General features: G+C 40.5%; 1 pseudogene; it reads right to left on the reverse strand.

The window, feature by feature from the left end:
* Positions 1 to 2,703: 2,703 nt before the first annotated feature.
* Positions 2,704 to 4,719, reverse strand: LOC103713799 (annotated as a pseudogene).
* Positions 4,720 to 8,412: the final 3,693 nt, after the last annotated feature.

Below are 8,412 nucleotides of genomic sequence, written 5' to 3' on the forward strand. Positions count from 1 at the left end.
CGCTCATCCATTCTTCCTTCCCTATCCATCCTTCATCCAATTCCTCATTCGTACCAAACAGAAGGTAAGGTTTTTAACAGAATGGGGAGCTAAAGAGGGGCCATAGATAGACCAGCATACATGCTCTACTTTCTTAACAAACATGAAGATGAATAAACAGATAGAAGGAAAATGGATATAACAGTGTAGGCTTCGGAGACCTGGCTAATAATGAATAGGTTTTAAGCTCCTAAATTATATGGTGAAAAAAAAATACAAAGCCTGTTTTAACAAGTTATTGCTAAAGATAAGGTATGCTTCATGTTGCAAGAAAGACTTGCTGCTCTGACTGATACTCTAGAGTTGAATGATACTTTAAAAAAAATTTTAAAAAAAAGGAGAGAGAGAGTTACTTGGCATACCAGTTGTCTAGAAGTCCAAAAGAATCAAACATGGGAACCTTTAAAACATTGGACGTAGGAACACATATGCATCTTATATATGGCTTTGTAAATATGTATTTATGTACCCTATGCAATAAACAATGAGCTGAACCAATTTCTCATTAAGTTGATAAATTGATAAAACATTTGCTAATGCTGTCTGAGTGTCCATATATTTAAAAACTATTCATCTATTATGGCTGATAGAGAAGTCAATGAAAGGGAGACAGGTTCTATTTTTGCCTCGATCATGACAATTTATCAATTTGCCAAAAATAACTAAATTGAAAAGAAAACTAAAATAAGTATCAAGGAGGATAACTAGAGCAAAAGAAAAGAAATAAATCAACCTTCATCCAATCCAAGTTCACACATCCTTGACGCATTAAATGATTTGAAAAACCAACAAAAAATAATTAAGAACACCAAGATAATCTAGTGCATCTTGAACCTTCACTCTAGTGGAAAAGCAAAAAAGAAAAAGGCACAACGAAGCGGCTTCAAAGCCTTTTCCATGTCAATATCAAGATCAGATGCTCATGAGAGTGTGCATAGATCATGAATTATTCCCTTACTTATAATTGAGGGCATGGTAATTTCAATAATAGCTTTCTTTCAACAGTAATTACTAGTAGTTTTCTCCATGAATAGCTTCCTCTTAGGCGTCCAAATAACTACTCCCAGAAGTTAAATGCAGAAATAACTTCTTTTGAAAGTTATTTCCTACAAATGCCACCTCCTAGTAGTTCTTCGTGCAAGGATGACTGATGTTGTCCTTTGAATGGTGAGCAAAAATAAGGGTTCATATAGAAATGCCAAGAGTAGCCGTGCAATGATGATTACATCACAGTGTGATGCTAGAAAGTGTCAAAGATTGCTATGAAGAGCCCCAGGTGTTCAATAGATTAAGAAACATAAAATTTGGTGTGTCGAGATAACATTGATACACAAAGGGTTTTAGATGGCAAATGATGATATAGAATTTTTCAATAACAAGCAACTAACTTTAAATTGATCGACAACAAAATTTCAACCAAGTTTTGCCGTACCGATCGATACCGTACTGTACTTAGCGTATTGTACCATACTAGTACTGAATCAGTACTCTATCTCGTACCATATCGACATTCGGTATGCTCCATCGTCTCATATCGTACCACGTATCAACACTGTAATAGAATCATACCGGTACGAGATTCAGTACCGAGATAACAAACCTTGATTTCAACATTTGAATTTATAAGAATCGAAAACTTGCATAATAGCAAAAATCCCTATAAAAGCCAAGACAATGAGATGCTCTTGGCCGTGGCATGGTCCTTGGTATGCATGAGCTATGTGCTTTAGCTAAAAGGAGTAAAGCCAAATCATAATGGACTTGCATGATTTTTTTCTTAATCAGGAAAAGGATTGGGTCCTAGAAACATTGTTGCTTATTTACATTTCATGTTTACTCAATGTTTTCATGTGGCTTAAAAGCATGCACCATGGGCCTTACTCCATTGTAATGTACATGTAACTTCATTACACCTATCTAACACATCCAACATGCCCTCTTCAACTTTCATATTCTCAAATCTAGAATATGATCGTACAAGCTTACTAAGATGACTTTGGAGGCTTACTGTGAATGATTTGACCTCCAACTGCCAATATACCAGCATGGATCAACTTCTTATGATATCATTTTGCAATCTGGTCCTTTTTAATGAGAAAAATTAGGCATGTCATCAATTCCAGCTTTATGACTATCAATTGATGCTAGAATGCTCACTAGGTGAATTCTTTTTGCTATTCTTGTGCAGGAAGCGAAAGTCCAATGAAGGCTGCTTTCAAGACCAAGATATGGTTTTTAACCAAACCTGCCACCAAGCAATGAATAAATCTTGTTAAAACTTGTTTCACATTTAACCATTCGCCATTGACTCTGGCATAGTCTTGGTTGGGCCTTCCCTCGCCTTCAATAGCCTTCTTCCCTCATGTATTGTCCCCTTTTTGGTTTCTAAATTCACCAACATGCCCAAATCTTAAGATGTTCTTGCAATTTGCATCCAATGGCTATGGATAATCCTCTCTATCCTATGACAATAAACAGAAGTCTCATTGCATCTAGATATAAGCAACTATGGAGAACACTGTAGTGATGACTCCACAAAATAACTAAACAACAACCTTGAAATCAACTGCCATTCAACCCAACAAAAACTGTGGTAGAGTTTGTAGCTTGTACCTTTTGGTCAGTAGGAGAAAGCAACCCGCTATTTAAAGATTAAAATAATGAATTATAAACAGTTACTGATTCAAAGGATATAATAAGTAATGAGGGAAAGTTACGTGCTTAGAAGCATCAGAAGAAGCAAGAGTAAGTCATGGAACAAGTCTTGATGAAAGTAAAGGTAAAATTGGAAGACACGGCTCTAATAACAGTTAGATACTAAAAAATAGATAAAAACTTAGGTAGTGCTCACCATGATTAAAAATAAAGTTGGATCTCCTTGCTTGGAAGATTACATACAATCTGGCGATACAATCATCTCTTTATTCTGTAGTTAGAAAGATCTAAATTAACATTAAACAAATCAGAAAAAAATAAATCAAGACTCTTCAAATGGACTTGATCATAATCCATAATCATCTCTTAATAAACTCCAAATGCATCATTCCAAGCTTAAGGCATATGTGAAAGTACTAAACAAAAAACTTCAGCAGTTTAAAATATAACTACAATTACCTAACCGTGTTGATCAAATGGAGCCATCCTTCTCTTCCGCACTGTCGCAGACCATGTCCTCACCGGGCAATAATGGCTCGAAAATTCGGAAACTATCATCCCCAAAATCACCCAATGCCTCCTCCTCCAAAAAGGCCGAGATTTTGACACCACAAAACCCAGAACTATCGACTATAATCTTATCGATGACCTCATTCAGATCTTCTGAAGAACCATCATCCTCATAAGAACTAACAGTAGAGAAGAACCCCTCCTCCTCGGAACTGCATTTATAATCATCACCGTCATCGTCATCGTCGTAATCATAAATGGTCGGAAATCCTGATCCTGCCTTGCTCTGCCAAGACCACAGGACCTCCCCGCCGACCTGGCCGTTCTCCACGCGGGAACATGACACCCAGGGGTCCGCGTGCCGGGCCAGCGCCGTCCGCCAGTCTCCGACCACCACAGTGCGGAGGTCCGACTCCCTGGCTCGCCGGACCATCTCCAAGAAGTCGAAGTCGTCGGAGACGAGGAGGAGCCAGTCGATCCCCCGCGGCATGGGGTGCTGCATCCACCGCCTGGGGCTTGTCCTCCACCGTCCGCACGAACACCCCTGCCCGCCGGAGCTCCGACGCGAGGCCGTACCCAGTCTTGGGGGCGAGCAGCTCGCGCGCGGCCTCTTCGTAGCTGCGATTCCCGGCGATGAAGCGTTCCCAGTAGCGCTGGCGCTTATTACCCCTGAGAGAGCGAATGCGAGCGAGCTTCTTCTGGCGCTCGCGCTTGTGGAGCTGGCGGAAGTGCTTCTTGAGGTCCGGGCAGGTGCGGCAGTGGCGGCCGCAGACGCCGCACACTAGGGCTCGTCGGGGACGGCGAGGCCCTTGCGCTCCAGGGCGACCAGGCGGCGGCGCTTGCGACGCTGGGAGCACCCCATTGGGAGAGGAGGGCGAAAGCGTCGCGGTTCGCATAGGTGGAGATGTCGACGACGCAACCGAAGAGCTCCCCAACGCGGCGGAGGGCGACGGTGGCCTCGTACGGCGGGCCCCGGGTGTTGTCTAGGTCCCACAGGACCGCCACCCTCTTCTCTTGCCGCGCCGACAACACGCCGTCGTGGTCGCGGACCATGTCCACCTCCGCCGTCGCGGCGGCGAGGACAGGCTTGGGGGCTTGGGGTCGCGGTCGAAACCGCAATCGCAAATCGCCGTCGCAGGGGAGGCGGGAGAGAGACGAGAGATCGGAGATGAAGGAGAGGAGGCGGTTTGAGGGGTCGGATGTGGGTGGCGGCAACCTCGTAGGGCGGGCCCTGTTGTCCGGGTCCCACAGGACCGCCACCCTCTGCTCCTGCCGCGCCGACCACACGCCGTCGTGGTCGCGGACCATGTCCCCTCCGCCGTCGCGGCGGCGAGGACAGGCTTGGGGCCGGGCTCGGGGTCGCGGTCGCAACCGCAATCGCACATCGCAGTCGCAGGGGAGGCGGGAGAGAGACGAGAGGTAGGAGATGAAGGAGAGGAGGGGGGGGCCGGATGTGGATGGCGGCAACCGGATTCATCGTCGGCGGCAGGTGCGTGTGTTCAGGTCGCTGTCCTCCCCGGCCTCTCCAGGACCTGCCTGGCATAGGATAAGCCTCCAAGCAGCCGCAGCTCCGACACAACTGTAATCCAGGATCCGACGCCACCTGCAGCCACAACTACACCGTGATCCTGATCACAAAGCGATCCAGTAACGTCTAGTGACTGCATCGAAATTTATTTGAGATAGCAAGGGTGGTACAAGAGACAGTAACGAAAAGGGCGCTGAAAGCGTAAGAAGTACCAGTCCCTGACATCAGAAGAAATCTCAGTGCAGCCGCATAACCTCCTCCATGTCGTGCCGCTCTGTCCACCACCGTCCTCGACTCCCCTCTGGCTGCTTGCTTTCGCATCTCTCAGAATACAGCGATGGAACGGTCTTGGTGGTAAAATACATAATTAAAAACATATAAAATATTTATTTTTTTTTTACATAATAAAATAATTTAAAAATAAAAAAAATAATAGTACGAAATATATTTTTTATAAAATTTTAAAAATACAGAATAAAAAATGATGCCAACCAGCTTATTACATTTTAATATATTGAAACATATACTCTCTTGATATTCCTATGCCGTAGGCTTTGTTCTAAAGTATCATTTATAATGCATCTCAAGATTTGAAATAATCATTCTGTCACTTAACATGGCGAGACACTCATGGATGTATTGTAAAATATATCATATACTCTTGTTGAATGATTATCATATGTTGTTGTTTTAAGTTTATGCATTTTGATGCACATGGATGATAGCACAAGATCTGCTTATCATTGTTGATGGCGGAAAAAAGTAGCTGAACTGGTTTATATATAAATTATTACTGCAACAACTTTGCTCGTGTTAAAAAAATGTGATGATAAAAGGATGCCGTGGAGAGTCTTGCTTCCATAGAGTGGGGAGGGTTGGATATATACAATCTTACATAGCTTGTCGAGAGGCTGTTTTCATTTTTTAGATACATGATACACAGATCCAAACTTTATCTTTTAAATCTATTATTTATTCATATTATCATTATACTTTAAAAAGATTAATTTACAGTATTTGGGGAATTTACATTTCATCCACATTCTCCATAAATATTTTGTTTAGCTAGGAACGAAGGAAACAAAGAGAAATATTTTTGTAGTAATTTGTAGATGATAGTTGTGAAAATTTTTTATACCTTTGTCCTTGATCTAGATTAATTAAGGATGATAATAAAGAGAAATCAATTATGCTATGAAATGAAAGTCAAAACATAGGATCTCTTGCATTTTTGATGGAAAATGTAAAGAGAATTTTGACGACAAACCTGCTAGAATTTCAATATATTATATCTTCCTTGCATCAAAAACTTAAACTTCGAATTTTTATATTCATGTATATGATTCATATCGAGTCTGAAAATCCTTGTAGGTCATTTACTCAAGTATAGAGTATGAAGATCTTTATAAAATTCGTAAAAATACAAATAATTATTTCGTGATAGGTACCAAGGGAGGCTTGAATTGATGGATCATATCGGTTTCATGAGTTTTGCAATATTTGAGAATAATGAGGAAAATATATATGGTATATGACAAGCAAGCAATAAGAATTTCTCATATTAGCTATTAGAATTATAGACTTTCGTAAAATTACTTATATTTTGATTTTAAGGAAAATGAAGGACAATTACTCAAGGAATATATCCGTGAGTGTGCACAAACAAGTTGAGTTTTCCTTATCGAGATTGCAAACGAGTTAGTAAATATTTTGCTAAGAGGTGTGTTATCCATTTAGATGTTTGGAGAATTGATGAGGAGCTGGTAGAAAAAAAAAATATTTATTTAAACTTTTAAATGATACCAAAATTTTGTTGTATTTATGGTTATTTAATATTATATCATAATTTATAGTTCCTCTATATTTAAAATTTTCCACCTACAAAAAATTTTCTTCGTAGCCACCAAGGTGGTACCCTAATGGTACTGGGCGGAATTTCTATCCTCATGGTCCCAAATTCGAGTCGCTGCAGCTTTGATTAAAATGTGACTTCGGCCACTGCTTGGACATGAGGCATAGGAACGCTTTTTGGACCTCTAGCAGCCGGAATGGTACCAAATGTGACGTACTCACCATGTGGGACTAGAGCCAGAGCCCAGAGGGATAGCTGAGCCGGGCCCACAGATGGGGAGGATATGAGTAAAACCGATCGGGGGTGTCCAATACACGGCCATTTCTGACCGCATCGAATATTCTCCTAGCGGAACGGGAGCCCAGTGAGGACTGCTATGCGGGGGTGGGCTTGTTCCTTCCTCTCCCCCCCCCCCCCCCCCCCTCCTTTTATTAAAGCAATATTTTTTTTTTCTTCATAGGTCCGAGAAAACAGATGCAAGTATGTAATTCTTTAGAAACTCATATGTAGCGAACTAAAATCCAATACGGCGGACACGTTTGCTCAAAGATATTCAATATTCATTTAATTTCAAATCTGATAATATATAATTTTTAACATCTATTATTAGTTGATGAACAAATAGATCTGGTTTGCTTCTAGCCAATATATATACCCAGACATATAAATATTATATTTAAGTATTTTAAGATAAAGATCCAAATTGAAATCTCAAATCAAACCAGCTGCCATTTCACGTGCTCTTGCATCTAAATATGCAGCGGTTGCATCTGTAAGTGGAGAAAGCAGCCATAACTCCAACATAATATGCCAAAACATGGAACTGATATTTTGAGATGCGGAAGCTACATAGTTCAGCCATCGTTGCGCTTCCCCGTGCCCACATAAAACAAGGCTGACTTGCCTGTCGATGGACTCAAATTGAGTCGGAGTCTGCACGTGATACCGATACGGTATTTAATGTTTTCCCAGAGAATGAAAGGGAAAAAAAAAAAAAAAAAGAAGGGAAGGGGGGATGGAGTGCCGTTGGAACAGTGCCAGGGTTTGGCCACGTTACAATTCGGACCCCAGCCTAAGAAGGCGACATCCAAATTGATCATTGGCGGGAATAAATAGATGGATCCCCCCTTTGTCGGAGTGAGAAGAAATTAGGCAGGGAAGCTGGAGCCCCGTACAATACTTTGCCAACCTAAGGCTCTGTTTGAAAACTTGAAATTAAGGGGAAAGAAATGAACTAGAAGGAAAAATTAAAAATTTTGATGTTTGAAAGTTTTTTAGTGGAGGAAAAGAAAAAAAAATTGAGAAAATAGAAGAGAGTAGAAGCAAAAATTTTGGGCTCCAATTTTCTCCTTTCTTTTCTCCCATAAGTGAAAGAATTTGGAGAGAAAAGAATTAAAACTTAATAAATTTTTTATAATACCTATTTTACCCTTAAATTAAAGAAGTATCCAATTAAAAGGACAAATATATCTTAGGGCATTTTTTGTTTTAACCTTTCATATGTCATTTCCATCTCTATATACCCATCTGCTACATCTCTACGAAGCTCTATCTCCACAGCTGCACTTTTTTGGAGGAGCAACAGTTATTAAGCTTCAAAGGTAAGTTTACTTCAAATGTATTTTAATAAAAGTGTTAAAAATATATGATATTTTTTCTTTTTTTTTCAAATTTTTAAATAAGAAGAAGGAAAGTATATTTTTTTTTTCTTCTAAAACTTCCAAATAAGTGGAGAGAAATGGCTATTCTATTTTTTTTCCTTCTCATTATTATTATTATTATTATTATTTTTCCCTCCAAAACTCCCAAACGGAGGGTAAGGCACGGC

The sequence above is a fragment of the Phoenix dactylifera genome, chromosome 11 (assembly GCF_009389715.1).
Source record: "Phoenix dactylifera cultivar Barhee BC4 chromosome 11, palm_55x_up_171113_PBpolish2nd_filt_p, whole genome shotgun sequence".
NCBI lineage: Eukaryota > Viridiplantae > Streptophyta > Magnoliopsida > Arecales > Arecaceae > Phoenix > Phoenix dactylifera.